The sequence below is a fragment of the Zootoca vivipara genome, chromosome 1 (genome assembly GCF_965207765.1).
Source record: "Zootoca vivipara chromosome 1, rZooViv2.hap1.1, whole genome shotgun sequence".
Lineage (NCBI taxonomy): Eukaryota > Metazoa > Chordata > Lepidosauria > Squamata > Lacertidae > Zootoca > Zootoca vivipara.
In genome coordinates this window covers 6,689,219-6,709,245 of record NC_142582.1, presented here as the reverse complement: position 1 = coordinate 6,709,245, position 20,027 = coordinate 6,689,219, and the positions used below count along the sequence as shown (strand labels likewise).

The following is a 20,027-nucleotide window of genomic DNA, read 5'->3' as shown; positions in this document are numbered from 1 at the left end:
AGTGGGCTGGTACAGTCAAACCTCGTCATAGCTGCCAAGTTATCCCTTTTTAAAAGGGATTTCCCCTTATGTTGAATAGGCTTCCTCGCGAGAAAAGGGAAAACTTGGCAGCTATGAAGTAAATGCTCCAGCTTTTGAATGTTTTTTGGAAGCTGAATGTCTGGCGTGGCTTCCACTTGAGTGCAGGAAGCTCTTGCAACCCATTGGAAGCTGCGCCTTGGTTGTCAAACGTTTCGGAAGCCGAACGATCTTCCGGAACGGATTATGTTCGACAGCCGAGGTTTGGCTGTAGCAGAGTAAATAATGTAAGTCTTCCTCAGATTCTGCTTTCTCTGTTAAGCTATCCTCCAGCAGAAAATTCAGGTCAGTAGGTTTATTTGTTGGCACCTTGTTCTCTCTTGCTTGCTGCCTGTCTGCCTGCTGTGTTACTTTGAAAATGAGCTCTCTGAAATAACAAGAATCCTTCCCAAGAGTAGAGCAGACAGACATTGTCAAGTAATGATAGGGGTGCTTATCCAAGTGCCCACCAAGCCAAAACACAGCTGCTGTTTCACAAAATAGACTTGTCAGCTGCAAGAGCACCGCCCCCCCCCAAATGCAGTCAGGTCTGTTGTGGGGAGGGGGGTGCTGCTGATTAATGAAAGCATTCCCTACCATACTTGCATTATCTGTGCTTAGAGCAATGTGGTCAAGCATTTAAGGCCCTTAACCAATATTGATGAAGATGGTTAGTTCAAGTTTGAGAACATGGCTTTTTAATTGGCTCCAGCATGCGTATTTGGTTTTGCTGAGACTAACTGGTAGCAGCAAGATGTAATGGATAAAGTGTTGGACTTGGGGAGATCTGGATGCAAATGCTTCCTCAGGTGCAATGTTCACTAACCTTAGGTAGACATTGCCTCTCTGTCTGACCTACCTCACAGGATTTAAAGTATGATACTTGGAGTTCCTTTGAGGATATGATAAATAAAAGATGTCTTATTTACCTCTTACGGTAACGTAAAACAAATCAATATTCTATGAAGGATTTCTGACGAAGTGTGAACATGTGAGTGTTGGAAAGAGTTTGAAGTTGCTGCTTGTTACTCTGAACCCAAATGAGACTGCAATGTCACTCAGACGTATGAATTCCTGCTTATTTTCAAAAGAATGGCTTGGCCCTTTAATGCAAAATGTAGGTATGAATTAAGTTATATAAATCAGTTGATAAAATTGGCAGATTGCAATGGTTTGATCCTAGTTGACATCAGCTGTCATTATGGGTGTGACGAGATAGATTTGATTTTTTTTTTTAGTGAGTATTCCTATGGCTGTCAAAATAGGAACATCTTGTTGTACATCAGAAAGCTTTTCCCGCGTTTCATCTCCTGCACACATAGACGTCATATACACATCAACATTGGTCACCAATTAATTTTAGCTGTAAGCTGCCTTGAGTCCGTCAGGGAAAAAGGGAGGATAATAATAATAATAATAATAATAATAATAATAATAATAATAATAATATGACCCAGTTACCTGAGAGTAAGCCCCATTAAATACAGTGAGACTTCCTTCTGAGTAACCAGGGGAATTTATTGTAACCATTTACAATAAAGGAATAAACACTCCTCGCATTTCCTTAAAAATGGCTGGCTGCAGAAGCATTGCAACTAAAGAATGTAAAGTGGATTGGTCATATTTTCTTTCAAAATTATAGGAAGGGCTTCATATACCAGCTTTGCTATTTGGTGCAGAGATTTTATTTTCAGTATAAACAGGGCCCTGTTTTTGCACCAGCACCTGCACACACCCACACACCATTTTTAATTGTTCTCAAAGATGTGGAGGGGAGGAAAAAGGAAAAGCAGGACATTCTGGGATCAAATCAGAAACCGAGATAGCTTCTATAATTTCGGGACTGTCCCTGGAAAATCAGAACACTTGGAGGGTATGATACAGGTGTGGGGAACCTGTGGCCCTTCAGAGGTTCCTGATCTATAATTCCCAACACCTCCAGCAAAGCATGACCAATTGCAAGGGAGAAGCTGGAGAGCCAAAGGTTCCCTGCAAATTCCCTAAGCAACAATAGATGAAGAGTCAATACTCTGCCCCAAAGCAGGTGCCTGCTGGGTTCTTTTAAGATGGCACATAATCTCAGTGCTCTTCTGCGAACTTCCTCATGGGTATATAGGAACATGTTGTAGAATAAGGTGCCCTCTAGGTGTTGTGGGCAAATTCACATCATCCCTGACCATTGGCCATGCTGGCTGGTGCTGAGGACAGCATGTTGGCTGCTTCTCTTCTAGAACTTTAATGGGATCGCTGCTAGTGATAGAATTTCAGGTTTCCATTAGTCAGCAGCTTTTATCATCTAAGCACCTCCCAAGCACCTCAATTATTTGTTCATTCATTTATATCCTGCCTCTCCTTTTAGGAGCTCAAGGAAGCATTCATCACCTTTCCCCCTAACTTCCAAAGGGTATAGGATAGCTGGATATCCATACTATCAGCAGTAAAAGGTCCAGGGTGACAATAAGCTACAATCAAATTTGATGTGGCAGTCTCTGTACCTGACCATTGCAGATTCTGGCTGGGGCTGATGGGAGTTGTAGTCCAAAACATCTAGAGGTCCCCACATTGTCCATCCTTGGAGTGATACACACACACACCACACACACACACACACACAACCTTATGGCATATAGCATATAACACCCAGTTGACCTTGATCATGGCTTAGCTTGATGTCTGATTGAGCCCCTGAGCCTGGGACTAGTAAGACATGTGCATAAGCAGAGGGTGATTACGGTATGTGGATCAGGCAGAGTTGTCTGTCTCTAGCCTACCCACCTGTACAGGGGCTCAGGAGACACTAGTGCGCTTATGTAGCATAATCATGTGGTTGTGTGTTAGGAAAATAGGTGCCTTATTTCAGCCCATATGATTTCTCACAGAACACACAGGTAGGTTGTTTCTGACCACATGCATCTTGTTTGTCTGTGCAGCCATAGGGAGTCATTGTGCAGTAACAGCCCAAGCTATATGTACATGACAAAGGCCATATGCTCTCAGTGAATCTTAATGCTTTCACGGTTTGAAGTGTTCTCAGAGTTGAAAAAGCATAGTCCTGATCATTGCTCTGCCTCCAGAAGACCCTGTGCAATAGGGGTAGGAATGCTGAGCTGATAGAAAATAAAACTAGAAAGGCAGCTGTAACCCATGGTTTGCCTGCATATCCAGTCTTTCAGATTATAGGACTGAATTCAATTAAATCCTGCGCAGAGTAGACCCATTGAAATTAATGAACCTAAATTCAGTGAGTGTACTCTGAGTAGGACTAGCAGTGACCATCACCCATAGTTTGGGTTCCCAGCTGTTACTAGTGTGGACTATTGTGACATGAGAGTTGAGCCATTGAAAAAGAAAGAACTAATGCGTTATTCGAGCATGTAATACCTTCACTCCTAGCTTGCATCAGGTTCTGCACTTCTGCAGACTCTACGGTGATGTAGAGTGGAGAAACTCCAAATCAGCAACAGGGACTTTTTATTTTTGCACATTAGGTTCAATCACACGTAGAAACCATTCACATTGATTTGAGATTGTACAGTATTCTAAGCTGTTCGGCTTGGTGGCAAACCAGGAAGTGGGAGAGAAGTCCCATGCTCTTGATTTTATTGGTCTCATAAAGTGTTGTAAGAATTTACAAGCACTCATTGCATCATAAATTACAGATAATAAAATACCAGGTGGCACATCTTTCAAACAGTGTATTAAAATTATTCCTCTTGACAGGATCAGCAAAACAACCCAGACTCACCCCTGCCTGAGTGGCTACAAAGCAAAGCACGTTGTTATTTCAGAGAGATGTAATTTTAATGACAACTCTGCCATGCTGCTCTCTGCAAAGCATTTGTAAGTGCCCACGTAAATTATAAGTTTCAACATCTTCCTCAGCTCCTCATTTATATCATGTGGGCAATAATTGCAAAGAACAAGCATAATTTATGCAACAATTATTACATTGATTTGGACGGCAGTGACCAAACTCTCTCTGTGTGTGAAGCTGTTCTATATTAATCGGATAGATTAAATTTTCTCTCATTGGAGTGTTTATGCACAGTTGATCTCAAACCAGTAGTTAAAATCATAAGTAAAACTAAATCCTGCGGCATGTCAGATTTGATCTGAAGAGGGGCAGCGGGGAGACACAGCAATTTTTTAAGCAGTGGTGAAACGGATGAGGACAGTTGTTCTCTTTTTCACTTTATATCCTTGCAGACCACTTCAAAAGCGCAGGTGGTTTCAATGAACCACTTAAAAGAAAAAACCTTCACCCACAGCACAATCGGTATTGCATTATGAAAATCATAGGCCCTAAGTCAGGCCACTGAAAAGTGCCCCTGTACTTGGTAGAGTTTTAGGGAAAAATTTGTAGAGGCTACCAGTGTCATGGGGACACGGGTGGCGCTGTGGGTTAAACCACAGAGCCTAGGGTTGCCGATCAGAAGGTCGGCGGTTCAAATCCCCGCAACGGGGTGAGCACCTGTTACTCAGTCCCAGCTCCTGCCAACCTAGCAGTTTGAAAGCACATCAAACTGCAAGTAGATAAATAGGTACCGCTCCAAGCGGGAAGGTAAACGACGTTTCCGTGTGCTGCTCTGGTTCGCCAAAAGTGGCTTTGTCATGCTGGCCACATAACCTGGAAGCTGTACGCTGGCTTCCTCGGCCAATAATGCGAGATGAGCGCCGCAACCCCAGAGTCAGTCACGGCGGGACCTAATGGTCAGGGGTCCCTTTACCTTGGACCCTTTACCCCTGACCCTTTACACAGGACACCCTTTACCGTGTCATAGGGACACGGGTGGCACTGTGGTCTAAACCACAGAGGCTAGGGCTTGCTGATTAGAAGGTTGGCGGTTCGAATCCCCACAATGGGATGAGCTCCCGTTATTTGGTCCCTGCTCCTGCCAACCTAGCAGTTTGAAAGCATGAAGTGCAAGTAGATAAATAGGTACTGCTCCTGCGGGAAGGTAAACACGTTTCCATGCGCTGCTCTGGTTCGCCACATGACCCGGAAGCTGTGCGGACAAACGCCGGCTCCCTCAGCCAGTAAAGCGAGATGAGCGTGCAACCCCAGAGTCGTTCATGACTGGACTTAACAGTCAGGGTCCCTTTACCTTTATCAGTGTCATATTATGAAAATTCCCTCCCCCCATTGATCTCTGTTGTCAGAAGAAGAAGAAAAATCAAGTGCAGATACCTTTCTGTATACCAAATGAATGGAACTCCCACATTACACTTCAAGAATCCCTGCTCTAGGGTATCCAGAGAAGCCTCTTGAAAATTGACAGGGTGGTCAATGGGCTTTTCTCCAATGGCTATGGTTGTGAGTGGCTGCTGGAGTCCCTTCTCAGTTTCACCGATGCAGGTTTTGAAAGATTGCTCTGTGCTGCAGGGTTGACCTGCGTGCACATACTCTTTGTTATTATTTTGTAGAATGCCCCTTATTGGAGCTGTTCTCTGCCACTGTGCATGCCCTGCAGCATACCCAAATCTGCTCCAGGGGAAGGAAAGTCCTATTTCGCAAACAGAAGTCATTCTGCTTGCCTAATAAGATAAAAAAAATTCCTTCAGTAGCACCTTAAAGACCATCTAAGTTTTTATTTTGGTATGAGCTTTCGTGTGCATGCACACTTCTTCAGATACCTGAAGAATACCTGATAGGTATCTGAAGAAGTGTGCATGCACACGAAAGCTCATACCAAAATAAAAACTTAGTTGGTCTTTAAGGTGCTACTGAAGGAATTTTTTTATCTTACTTCGACCCAGACCAACACGGCTACCTACCTGCTTGCCTAATGAGTTGCTTAGTGCTACACTGTATACAACCCATTATACCAGTTATTACCCCTTCACACATGGAAGCTGCTACATAAGCCTTATTCAGGTGTTCTCATCCCCCTCTTCCCAGGTATAATAACACAAATGTGATGGGGGGAGATGAGTCCACTAGCTCTGCTCCTCATTGCTGCCCCCCCCTGGGAGTTGGAGGAGTACCTTCTGAAGTGGAGATCTCCTTCTCAGGGCCGTCTTAAGCGTATCGGGCGCCATGGCGCGATGGTCCCTCCGGTGCTCCTCGCACTCCGCCAGGCAGGGCCAGGTGTAGCAGGCAGCCGGAGGGCGCGGCGCGACAGGCAGGGGCGCTGCCAGCTGTGCTCCGCCTCCGCCTGCTCGGCCAAAGCGGCACTGCAGTCCAGGGAGCCCTAGCTGTTGCCCCGACAGGTTTGCTCTGTGGCACCTCATGTGCATGCCCGCCCACACTCCTTCAGGTCACAGTGAGCACAGACAGCGCTGCCCTACAATGCTCTGTGGCACCTCATTTGCATGCATGCAGATGAGGTGCCACGGAGCATTGTGGAGCAGCGTTGTCTGTGCTCACTGTGACTTGAAGGAGTGTGGGCGGAAGGTAGACCAGGTCTCCCTCAACGGAGACAGCTCGCTTCAGCCACCGCTGCCAGGAAAGGAGTGAAGCGGGCGAGGCAGAGGCACGGGCGGCTCTGTGTGCCTCCTTGATGCGCCCCCTGGTGGGCAGGCACCCTGGCGCACTGTGCCAGTCAGCCCAATGGGAAGGGCAGCCCTGCTCCTTCTACTTGAGGGGGATCCTTGTGTAATTTGGCATACTAATCTTCCAGGTGTCTCTATTACATAGGGAGTCTACACAAGGACAGCAGGCTGCCTCCAGCAGTTCGCCTCTGACTAATGGAAAATGAGAAGGGTGGAACTGAGGATGGGGCAGAGCTAGCATGCTCATCCCTTTCACACTCATGTGATTCTAATTGAATGGGGGATTAGAAAGTCTGGGTAAGGCGATAGTGCGTGTGTGCATGTATGTGCCAGACCTAAGAAACATTAGGAAAGAAAAAATTCTTCTGAGGTTTATAGGGACATAAACACAATGAGCTGCTTAAAAGAAAAGGTATTAGCCCTGGCAGGTATTAGTCCTGGGTGGTTTTATTAATCCTGACATCTGTAGCAGCCCCATATTAGGTGAATGCTATGCCTGTAATATGTAAATTAGGTTTAATTAGCTTTCCAGATAGCTTTAAGCCATTTAAAATCAGACTTGGCCTTGGGGGGAAGTTTACAAGTGTTAATTTGTTTGTTTCATTTCTTATAAAATAACCGGACCAAGCAAACCTAATCTTTTTCTTATTATCTGGATCATTTAGAAGCGGCTGATCTTACAGTGCTTTGGATTATATCTGTGCCTAATAGCCATCTCTTCAGCTAATAACTATGCAGCTACTTGCGTGTATCCCCTGAGCTAAACCATGTTGAATTAATTTTGCTGCAGCGGCACATCAGAAGGCAAGGCAAGGCTGCTAATGCTGAAGGCACTCAGATGTCTCCTGTATTGATCATTCTGCTGAGCCAGAGGAAGCTTAATTAATTTGTTTTAAAATTCCTCTGCATACCATGGATGGGTGTTACAAATCAATGTGAGCTAGAGCCTCGATTCCAATCAGCTCATTATAAAGCAGCTAATTACTGCATTGAGATGACTGGGGCCTTTTACTGGGGGGCTTTGCAGAAAGATGGTAGCAGCCTTGCAGTCATACTGTTTGTTATAAGGCTTCCCCATTCAAGGCTCTCTGGGGAAAACAGCCGCCTCTTCCCCATGATGCACACAGGTTTGTTCTTGCCCTGAAAAACAGTACCCTCCCGTAGCATTAGCTGTTTGTGCCAATGTGAACCAGTTTTGAAATGTATAACAAATGAGAGATCACTAACAACATTTCGCATATTATATGACATCAAATCCAGGTTGTTGCCAAGTGCTCACTCAGTAAACCTGGCTCTCTGTACCTGCATGAGACACACGTTTCCAAAATTGTGTTTGTTTGAGTCATGCTTTAGGTGCACACTTAGAATGATTTACACACACACCTAATATCCATGATGTGCGAAGCATGCTTTTTAGGAGGCTCTTAAAAAAAACCCAAAACAAGCTAGCTTCAAAGTAAACATCACAATTTCCCAACAACATTAAACATATCGACTCTTCCAAGCTTGCAACCATATATTGGCTAAGAGGCGTTATTGCAAAGTGGTGTTTCATTGTCTAAGTGGAAGGTGATTTCTTTTTAAAATATTGCTTACCTTTGCAACATCCATGTGAGATTACTTGTCCCTTTTTTGCAGAACTGATGCTGGGGTGCGGGGAGGTGTGAGCAAAGGCCACCCACTAGATCGGTAGCTGTGCAAAGAAGTTAGACCTTGTCTCAGATCTAGATCTTCAGTGTTTCTACTAGGCACCTTATGGTTTGCAGTGAGCTTTTTCATTAGCTCACAGGCCTTCATTTCCCTTAGCATTCCTCTGGCTCCATCCTTCACCTCTTCACACATCCATGTTCTTTGGTAAGCCCTTGCTCCTTGCCACACACATACTGTTGCTTTTCCTCACTGTAGCTAGACTTTGCCACTGATGGAGAGAGGTCTGGTATGCATGGCTTGCTTTCAGACATACTCTCCCCACACCCCCACACCCCCTTGCACTTTATGGGTATAGGCAAAAGTGTTGGGTAAAATGTGCATTCACCCCAACAATATTTGGAAAGAATCAGTCTATTGTGATTATAAGTGACTGACAAACAGAGAACACAAGTTACTAAAGCCCACCAACTTGTCTGTTATCCGATAAATCATATTTCTGATAAAGTAAATCCAGGTGGTTAAAGCCAGGCCAGCAAAAGTACTCATCAAAAATACACAGAAGTGGAGTCCAGGATGAAAATGACCTAGAGGCAAATCTGTAGAGTTGAAGGAAACACAGGGATCATCTAGTACAACCCCCTGCAATGCAGGAATCTTTTGCCCAACATCGGGTTCGAACCCATAACCCTGAGATTCTCTACCAACTGAGCTGTATCCATTCAGCATATTGACCAGATAATAATAAACATTTTGTAAATAACTTGTTTCTGGATGAAATGAAATGTATCTGGTTTTCCATTCATTTACAGGCAACTGAGGCTTTTATTGGTGTCCTGAAAACGGAGCACAGGAACCTTCGATTGGTACTACCCACATAAATAGGTAAGCCAGTTTATCATGCTATTGTTTTATTTTAAAACACCTCTTTATTTTATCCTCACAATGCAGCCTAAGCATCTGTTTTTCTCCCCAAGGAGACTTGTATTTACATTACGGTCATTTAGGTTCCACACTAATTTATAGGCATGTATCCAACAAAGTTGTCCCATTAGCTCAAAGACCTCCACCTGTACTATGGAATGTCCTCTCCTTCTCCATTCATGCCCTTGTAGAAGATGAAGGAAAGACTAGAAAAGGATAAACATTATATATATGATATTTGCTGCATATGCTTAAGACATTTTCTTCTTAGGACTGCAAACCTGTGCACACCTACTTGCGAGTAAGTCCCACTGAAATCACTGATACTCACTGGCGGAGGAAGGGGGTACGGTGGGTGTGCTCTGCCCTGGGTGTCATCCCTGAGGGGAGTGACATTGGCCCCCTGCCTCCCCTGGGCCGCTCGCTAAGGGCAGTGCCCTCCTGGGCCGCTTGCTGCGGGTGGCGCCCCCCTGGGATTCTCACTGTGGGCAGCTAGCCCCGCCCCCAGGTGCCAGAGCAGCTAGCTCCGCCTCTGCTGATAATTTATTCTCAGTAGACGTATACAGAGTTGTACAGTAAGACCTAAAGATGTGTTCCCCCCACTCTCAGACTGGGAAGCATAAGGCATTTTCTTATAAGTCCCAAAGATCTCAGAAGCCCCGCTCCAGAACAACTTGGCTGCCCCTGTTGAGATATGATAGGCACCCACTATGTGCACTTTCTGAAAGCAGTTGGAAGACATTATTCTTCAAATTTATTAAATATATTCTTGTTTTAAATGTGTTTTTAATTGCTGTTAATTATCTTATGTATAAATTACCTTGATTCACCTTGATATGGATGTTTAGAAGGAGATTACTAGATTGTAGTAGGAATAATAATAATAATAATAATAATAATAATAATAATAATAATACTCAGGCACTATCTTACATAAACCAAGATGGCAAATTATGAATAAAGATGAATCATTCATAACAAAATTGGACAGGTTCACATGACAACAGTTAACTTAAAATCTAGGACAAGTTCCAGGTAAATCTTTTCAGGATAGCAAGATGATTTAAGCATCCTCTCATAGCATGACAGTTTGACACAGTTAATATCTTTTGGGGAGTATTTTGGGTTTATTTATTTATTGCTTAACTTGCACATCTATTATGAAGGATTTAACACTGCAGAGCAAAAGCAGTGATGGAAGGGTATTTAGTGGGGGAAGTGGAATTAGAGTCTAATCAGTATGTGGGCCAGATATTGAGTGGAGATTTCCTCAACATGTTCTGCTTAAGCTTGATTACAAAGCTTTTCAAGCCAGATATTTGCCTTTTAAATAGGGTTTAGAAGATGTGTGGGTATTACTGCCCCATTATTTGTCCATGATACTGTGTGAAATACTTGTCTAGCTTTAAAATTCTTCACATCCTTGCCCCTCTCTTTCTGGCAGTCTTGGGTGCCCTCTAGACATTCTTCCTGTTGTGCATTTGGTCTAGTTTGTGCTCAGGATAGTAAAGGTAAAAGGTAAGGTAAAGGACCCCTGGATGATTAAGTCCAGTCAATGGCGACTGTGGGCTTGTGGTGCTCTTCTTGCTTCAGGCTGAGGGAGTCGGCATTTGTGCGCAGACAGCTTTTCCGGGTCATGCAGTCAGCAAGACTAAACTGCTTCTGGCGCAACAGAACACTGTGATGGAAACCAGAGTGCATGGAAACGTTTTTTTACCTTCCCACCACAGCTGTATCCATTTATCTACTTGCACTGGTGTGGTTTCAAACTGCTAGGTTGACAGAAGCTGGGACAGAGCAAGAGGAGCTCACCCTGTTGGGCAGATTCAAACTGCCTACCTTCCAATCAGCAAGCCAGGCTCAGTGGTTTAGACCACAGTGCCACCCGCTCCCCAATAGTACTGGGGAGTGCTCTCCAATAGTAGTCCCTGCTCAGGACTACAGCTTTCAGTACTGTTTGCTCCTGCGAATGTTTTGGAGCAGACATACTGCTTCATTTCCTGTCAGTGGATGCTCTATATCTTCCTGCTAACTTACTCTTGAATTCAGCTCCTAACACACATACAATAATGACAATCTTCTTCTTCTTCTTCTTCTTCTTCTTCTTCTTCTTCTTCTTCTTCTTCTTCTTCTTCTTCTTCTTCTTCTTCTTCTTGGGAGTTTGAACTGAAACCTATTTTTCATTTTTCAAAATGCCCCATAAATAATCCACCTTTCTAGTCCAGAGAGTTTTTGGAAAGCAGAGGCCATCCAGGAATCTGTTGGGGATGCTCTAGCAAGAAGCAGGGGATTGGTCTAGATCAGGCATCCCCAAACTTCGGCCCTCCAGATGTTTTGGACTACAATTCCCTTCTTCCCTGACCACTGGCCCTGTTAGCTAGGGATCATGGGAGTTGTAGGCCAAAACATCTGAAGGGCCGCAGTTTGGGGATGCCTGGTCTAGATGGTCAACAAGGCCTTCTCCAACTCTTTGATTCTGTGCATTATCCTAATGCTATTGCCAAATCTGTCTTAGATGGACATACAAGGCAAAGGAGGATAGATAAATGCTCTCCATACTCAATATGCAGAATTATTATTATTATTCATTTCATTTCTATACCACTTCACATTTTAAATAAAAAATCTCAAACTGGTTTACAAGTTTAATGATGGGAGAAGTTGCAGTTGCCAGACAACTCATAGCCATACATCTTTTAAGGTAGAGGTTGTCAAACCTGTTATTTAGAGCAATTGTCTGATGCTATATAAGGCAGTTCTTTGTATGAAAAGTCGAGATAACAGGAAGAACAAAAACCAGCCAAGAGTAGAAAGTTCAGGATCCCAGAGTTTGACCTGATGTTTCAGGGTTTTAGCTTGCCCCTTCCCTGGGGTCTTCAAGAGAAGCAGTGTCTGTTTTAGTCCATGAGCAACATGCCCTCAATGGGTCCTGTTACCTGAGTGAATCCACCTCTTCCTTGTCATTGACACAGCTCTCTGTCCGCTTGCCAATTCCCTCTGGACCCAATTTGCATCACCAACCCAGAGGGCAAGACAAGCAGAGGCTGCTGGTGCTGTTTTTCCTTGTTTTTGTCACTGTTTGCACAGAGGAGGCAGGTGAACAGGCAGTTAGAGCAAGGAAAACCCTCACCTGGGGCAGGGCTCCAGGCGCTGGCAGTGGAGTGGGCCTTGGCAGGTGCCCAACAATGCCCATCTCTGAAAAGAAGAGCTAAAACCTCAGGCTGAGGGGACAGAAATAAGGAGCAATTTGGCTTGGTTATGTTTTGGTTTTTTAAAAAAATCCTTTTTGGCTGTTAGTTCTGCACACTTGTTCATCAGTCTCCAACATTCAGAGCCACCAGACAAAGCTATGCTTTGCCCTTCCCAGATTCTGCCAAACATCACCTCTTAGCGTTGAGGCTGTACCCCACTCCAAGTCTCAACTAAACAAACCCTAGACAAAAAGAGGGACAGTGTTAAGCTAGTGACTCAAATGAATAAGAAGCATTATTGACATGGAAGTGGACAGTATGGCTTATTGATCACCCAAGTCTTCTCTCTCTCTCTCTCTCTCTCTCTCTCTCTCTCTCTCTCTCTCTCTCTCTCTCTCTCTCCTAGCAAGCAAGTGCTGAATGTGTTAGGAGACCTCTGTCAGACAGGCATGATTTCTAGCAAAATGCTTTATACCTTAGCAATATGAAGGATTCATAAATAGTGGTGGTATTCAACTAAGTTTTTGCAGAGTAGTCCTAGTGAAATTAATGGGCCTAACGTAGTCATGTTCATTAACTTGAATGTTCCTGCTCTGAGTAGAACTTAGTTGAACACCAACCAAGCTAATTGAAAGCAAAATCAACTTTTGTTGTGGGGGGGGGGGGTAGAGGGAGAGGACTATTATACCTATTAATGCTATGACATTTATGAAGTTTGAAATGTTGCAGAAAGATAGAGGGGTGTATTTTATAAGCTCAACTTTTTGTTACATTCTCCATGCCTGAGGATACTGTAAGACAGACATAAGGGAGACTAGACATAAATGTGAAGTGACGTTCTCATTGGCCCTGCAACAGTAAATGTGTTTATTTGGGGGAGATGTGGGTAACTGTCAATTTGACATTGGAATCTATATGTGCTTGCTGTTAGAAAGGAATGGCATACCCACCTCACTTATTCTGGTTTTCTTCTGGTTCAGCTGTATTTATAGGTGTTTGGGCTTCTTGATAGAATTACACTGCTGGGGGGGATAAACTCGGTCAGCTGAGTATTCAGTCAAATGTGAAGAAATACGAAGGTGTACTTATCACTGAGGTTATAAATTGAGCTGTGTTATATTCAAGCACAGTGAACTGTGTATGGCCGCTTAAATATGGCTGAGTCTCCAAACTTCTCCCCCTCTTACTCCTCTTCCTTTGGACTAAGAGAAACTCTATTGCTGGCCTATCTTTTGAGCCCCAATAATGCTGTGTATAGCCCTGTTTTATAAAACCTTTACACTCATTATAGTCTGAATGCAGTAGTCAAGGTTGAACAGACAACACTGGTCATCATGTACACTGTCTCTACAGTCTACACATGTGCAGTGCCAGAGATAAACATTATAGCATGGGGACAAAAGTCTACACTGTTGCCCCCTCTCCTGCGGATTCATGCCCCCTCACCCTTGCCCATTCACAGGCTTCCTTCTCTTGGTGGTGGCAGCAGCAGATGATGAAGGGGAGCTAGTCACCATCAGACAAACAATCCCTCTTCGGCTGCTGAGCCACCAGTACTGCCCAATTGGCTGTGTCCAAGCAGATCAAAGGGCGACTGGGTCCTACTTCTCCTGGTCCAAGGAAACAGGGTGTCCCTGGACTCTACCAGCTCCCATTCCCAACCTTTGCCACAGCACTACCCCACCCCTTCTGAGCACCCAGGACTTGAGGGAAGCAGTTTCCAAAGTCTCTTTTGTGTCTATGCCTTGCATGGGATGTGTCTATTGGTCTGAGTATAAAGGAGACGCTCCTCAATTCTGTCCTGTGCCGAACAGGTCACCCCAGGCGGGGGTGGGGGGGGAATCAAGAGTCAAGTCCTGCAAGGCAAGCTGATATGACCCCTGCTGACCTATTTTTGTGAGGGCTTCCTGGAGAAACCTCTATGTGTCTCATTCCATGCAAGCTTCCTTCTTTCAGTGGTAGTGCAGTAGGGGGGCAAAGGGGATAAAGTTTCTCCTCTTCATTCCTCTTCCCCCACCAGTGGGAGGGTAGATATAGGTCAGCTTTGGGCTAGCTGGGGGAGGCAAGGCTGCCTCTTTGCTCTTCTGTTCCATCCCTTTTTGCCATCTCCTTAATCTGCTGTCTGGCACTACGCACGCCACTGCAACTAAAGACTCACAAAGATTTAGTGCATATGTTTATGCTTTAGCATTCTGTGATTAGGATAAGGCGGGTGGGCTACAATTGCTCTGGGATAGTGTTATGTAAGTAGCATGTTTCTTTGATAGGAATTCTCTAATTTTGCAACCTATGTTGACAGACAAACTCAGTCTAGTGCCCAGAATTCTTTGAGAGAAAGAATGTGCTTTAAAAGGTGCATAGTAAAAGGACTAATCTAAACACTGAGCGAGCAGTCTGTTTCAGGATGCCTTAGACTGTCTATGCTTTTATGCTTTTCGAACCAAATCAGTGTCTTTCCAATAAACTATGAGCCAACTGAACTTTTTGGGTTTGATGTAGGGGAAGGAAAATCACCCCCCCAAAAGTGATGCATTGTATTAATAAAACGCTTCCAAATTTGTTCTACTTTGGTTGCATACTGCTCAAAGAGAGCTACTTACCAGCCAGCAGCATTGTCAGATATACTTCTAAAATAAACTGGTAAATATGCAAGAAGCAGCAGGCTTATATTTTTATTATTATTAAAATCATTACCGATTTCCCTAGCCAGTCTTAATCTGACATGCTGCCACCCCCCACCCCCAAAAATGCAAATTGTATTTCATTCTTAAGTCAACATACATTTACATGATGAATAAACAGAATTACATGGGTGAAAAATAGATGCAAAGTGACCCTGAATGGGCCGGTTCTTGCTAAATGTGGAGCATGACTAGATTAGAGAGGGCTCTGCTGTCTTTAGTAGCTGAGTTGTAGGGAGAAAGTGCAATGTTCGTACATACATTTAAATGAATAAACATATTTAAATGAACAATGGCCTTCTGTCTGAGAATAAAGTTTTCACTCTTTCCTCCCCTCTATGGGAAAGCTGACAATGTTAATTAATCCCTGGAGAATTATTTCATACAAGCACTGTTCTGAGCAAGGGAACTCTTCTGAGGTTGTATGAATGCCAGCCCCACAGTCAAAGTGCAGCCAAAAGAAAATTCACAATGCTTTGACCTGGTAAAGCTTTCATATTCAAAGGAAAATTGTTTTCAGATCTTCTCCAAAACTGTAAATTGTAAAGCTTTGGAGTGATAGATAATGCCAATTGTATGATATATATTAATATTAATGCTGGTTGGCTGTATTCTTGGACTGAAAGACAAACTAGCACAGAGGCTGGTGTTTCTCCATGTAATTGCTGTAGTATTCTTTGCTCTTTAGCACCAGTGCCATGGCTTGAAGGAGGAAAATTTTATGAAATGTGATATTAAAAGGATATAGGGTTTAAAAAAATCATTAGCATATGCAATCATTAGCATATGCAACTTGAATATGAACTTCCAACCTATCTGTTAACAAACTCAGGTACAAAACTTGTTGAGCCAACATATTTTTTTAATACCACGACACACTCCTCTGGGGCTGCAGTAAAAATGAATAGTGGGAACATATTTCTCTTCCTCATCCTGGGTAGCTGTTATCATTTTATGATGTACATACTAAAGGTTCCTAATTGATAAAAGCAGGAATCAGCCAAACTGATGTGAGGTATGTCTATCCCTTAATCAGTCCACCCAGGCAGCTTTCCAAACTTGCCATCCAACCTCCCTTAAGAGCATCACCCAGGCAGCTCAGAAGTAGCTAAGTTGAGGCTTCTGTAAAACTGTATACAACCCCAAAGCAAAACCTTGCAATATTCTTAAACAATGGGGAAGGTTTAATCAGCTAAAAGGGACATAAATCCAGTCATTTTGGGAAATGTTGTTATTCATTGACATCATTGCCGCTGCTATATGACTTACTACTGCTTTTGCTTTCATGTGCTTTTGTGTGCTTATGTGCTGTATTTTATCTTTTTACGTATCCTGCTCTGGAACCTTTGGATGAAGGGCAAGTAATAATTACAACTAATAAATAAATTAATATACAAGATTTTTTTTATCATTGCACATTTAGATGTTGTAGGTTAAAAGAAAGCTAGAGCAGAATAGTCGAGTTGGGGAGCAACTGGAACAGGGGATTGAGTCATGGTCTACATATTTGCATTGCTGTTGTTTCTGATAGCACCTGAACAAAGGGAAGTGATCCAATGCTTGTAAAGTGGCTTGGATCTGCATACTGGATAAATTCCCTGAATTTGGTCTCTGATCCAAAGACCAGGTGAGCAGGTAGGAGGGAAATCTGTAGAAAGATTGCTAGCTATCCATCCTATGTGGCTTCCATACCACAGTGAGATGTCCAATTTGGCCACAGTGACACATGCCTTAGTTATAGCCCGTTTGGATTACTGTGCATGGGGCTACCTTTGAAAAGTGGTCAGAAAATTCAGCTGGTTCAAAGAGCTGCAGCTGGATTGCTGACCAGTGCTGGTTATAGGACTCCTTTGCTAGGACAGCCCCACTGGTATAAAATTTTATTTAGGGGAAAAAAATAGAACAGCTCCACTGGCTGTTTCCAGGCACAGTTTGCTGGTTATGACCTATAAAGCCCTACACAGCTTAGAGCCAAGCTATCTGAAAGACCATGTTCCCTCATACCCAAGTTTTGAGATCTTTGGGGAATGCCCTTCTCTTGGTCACACAGGCACATGTGGCAGAGGGCTTCCCCGGTGGCTACTCCCAAACTTTGGGACTTGCGCCCTAGAGAAGTTAGACTGGCTTCCTCCTTGCTGTCCTTCCGACAGCAGGTGAAGACTTACTTATTTCAACGGGCTTTTGGAAACTGATGGCTTTTAATGAAAGTGTGTGTATTTCTATCATTGCTTAATTGTTTTTAATTATTTTTTCTATGTTCTTAGCAGTTCTTATTTTCATTTGTAAAGTACCTTAGTCCCATCGGGGGGGGGGGGAAGGCAGGGAATAATAATAATAATAATAATAATAATAATAATAATAATAATAATGTAGTTGGGTGGAATTAAAATGTTTTGTTAATCTTCAGCACAGCCATTGAGAATTCGTTGAAAGAAGTTGAAGGCTTACTTCAACTTTAGTTCCATTAATTTACAGGAGATCAGGCTAGTGATAATAATAATAATGCAAATTAATAGACTGACTCATCATCCACTCCTGCAAACATGTCTAAAATTGGGACACAGACTGTGTTTAGCCTGGGATTATACAGTCAGAGGTGGCACCAGCTGCTGCAAGTTCCTTACTTAACATCAGAATTCAATAAAAGCTGGGACTGGGGGAGGAAATTCTCCTCCCTTTGGCATAGTTAAGAAGGTGCTCGATTCTGCCTCTGAATAGATTTTTATATCACATGTCGAGTGTGGAGAGGGCAAAAGAATGCTTGGCTACTGAGGACCAAAGTAGGCACCAGAGATGTAGCCATGTCTGCTGTTCATATGTCTTCCCTAATCACATATAAAGTAGGGAGTAGGGCATGTCTAAGTTATTAATGGCCGTTATTAATGGCCTCGGACTAAAACATAGCTGAATACGGTCCATTGCTTTCTATGTGGAGTGTACATGCAGGGATGGGGAAGAGCCATGATGCTCTGTGTGTTACAGGACAGACATACTTGGAGATGACTGACTCATTCATATGGGAAAGGAGCTTTTGCATCTTCCCACCGCTGTTCCAAAAAAATGAACGAGGGAGGGCAAATTCCATGGCTTGAAACCATTCTGTGAACTTGGGAAGAGCTGCTTCAGTGGCATCATGCTATTTGCTGAGCCAATGTGCTTTTTCTGATAAGAGTTATTGCTGTTTTGAAGTCTTTTTGAGAGCAAATATGTTTTCTAGCATTGTATATTTCAAACACACAAACAGTGACTGCATAACATTAATTAACACTTTGTACTTATTGGTTGTTTAAGTGTCACATCATTTATTTTGTTATAAGTGCATTAATATTTTTCAAAATAGTCCCTTAAAGAAAAACTGGATAGCTGTTGGACTAATAATTAGCCTACACAGCTTATTGTCCTGTTTACACTGAATGGGGTGTTGTCCCTTTTATCTCTGGCCAACATCTATAATGACTCTCCAGGCATTACAAATACTCATTTTGGGAGTAGTCCTTAGTAATTTAAAACACCGTTCGTATCTTATTTATTCACATATCATTGGCCATATCTGTTAATTAAAGCTTTCATGTTGTACTATTCACTACAATTCTATGAATTCGTTTTATAAAGCTGAATGCATAATAATTAGCAAAAAGAAGAGAATCCCAAATACTGTACATATCATGCTTCTTGGGTTATTTTTAGACATGTGCACCCACATACCGCTGGTACCCTCATTGCCTTTGGGAGCTGAAAAAACCCCATCTGTAATTTTCGGATTAGATCCTTGTGTTAATGGTGTTTTTGTTAGTATGAAAGAAGCATGCGTGCATATGAAAACTCATTGTGTGTCAGTACTGGCTGAAAGCTGTTCTGACAGCTAAATATTTTCTAGGAGAAACCATTCAGCAAAATAAAATCTGTCAAGGCATTTTTGCTGCCATTGGTGATGGTGAAAATACTGCAATGCACCAAGTGTGTGCTAGAACTAGCTCTCACTTAAAGGTTAAAAGAAGATATTACCTCTCCTCCCCCTCCCCAGCATGTAGGCGGTATTTTAATCAAGTTCTCATGGTAACAAACATAGCAATTTGAAAGTGCTGGAACCAACAGAAAATTGCCCCCCCCTTTCTGCTTGAGGTGGGGGTGTTAAATCAATACAACTGCAGTGGTTATTCGTTATTGCAAGACCTCTAATGCTGGAAGAATGCCAAAAAAATGATGTTTTATGTTAGTGAATTCGTAAAACAGAAACTCCAAAATCTACCTTTCTGGAAAAAGGAGCCAAAAAGTGTATGATTCAAACACATTTTGAGTAGGGATGTTCCCCACTCCACCCCCCACCTTCTGAGTTAGTAGTCATGCTGCCAGCTTGCATTTTTGGAATTTGTCAAGATACTACTGCAGTGGTAGTGCGCATGTTTAGATTCTTTTTTTAAAAAAAAAATCCTTCTTTTTGTCTTTGACATCTTGCATGGAAATCTCATTTAAAGTTGTGCAAGAGAGGAGCAATTATTCTGAAATGTCTCTGCACTCTGCTCTCCTTTGAAGTTGACATGTTTTCCCTTTAACTCAAGATATTGTTGTGTATACCAGTACTGGGGTCCATGCATACCCTTTTTACACACACACACACACACACACACACACACACACTCTTTTGGCTAGCAGGAAGAGGAAGGTGGTCCAGCTTGCTTTCAAATTGCAACTTCTTTCCTTGTGGAATGTGCAGCTGCCCCCAGTGTGTTGCCCCCAAAAGGGAAGGAGAATTCAGCATGTATCATTTACTGGATCAGGTCCCACAAAAGGTAAATTGATGTATGTCAGAATACAGAGTATTGGTGTAATCTAGCCATACTATATTGTTTCCAGTGGATTTGCATATTAATGCATATCCACAGCCACATTTTGGTGCATGTAGTCATACTTTGGCCACCTCATGAGAAAGAAGACTCCCTGGAAAAGACCCTGATGTGGGGAAAGATTGAGGGCACTAGGAGAAGTGGACGACAGAGGACGAGATGGTTGGACAGTGTTCTCGAAGCTATCAACA

The 20,027-nt window shown here is 43.0% G+C and overlaps 1 protein-coding gene across 15 annotated transcripts in view; it reads left to right on the top strand.

Annotated features, from left to right (window-relative positions):
* MAP2 (microtubule associated protein 2) overlaps positions 1 to 20,027 on the top strand; it is a 241,407-nt gene that overhangs the window by 118,473 nt on the left and 102,907 nt on the right. For all 15 annotated transcript variants that reach the window (XM_088669015.1, XM_060282211.2, XM_060282236.2 and 12 more), the window contains one exon: positions 9,009 to 9,081. The gene's annotated coding sequence lies outside the window, so the exon portion shown is untranslated. The remainder of the gene's footprint in view (positions 1 to 9,008; positions 9,082 to 20,027) is intronic.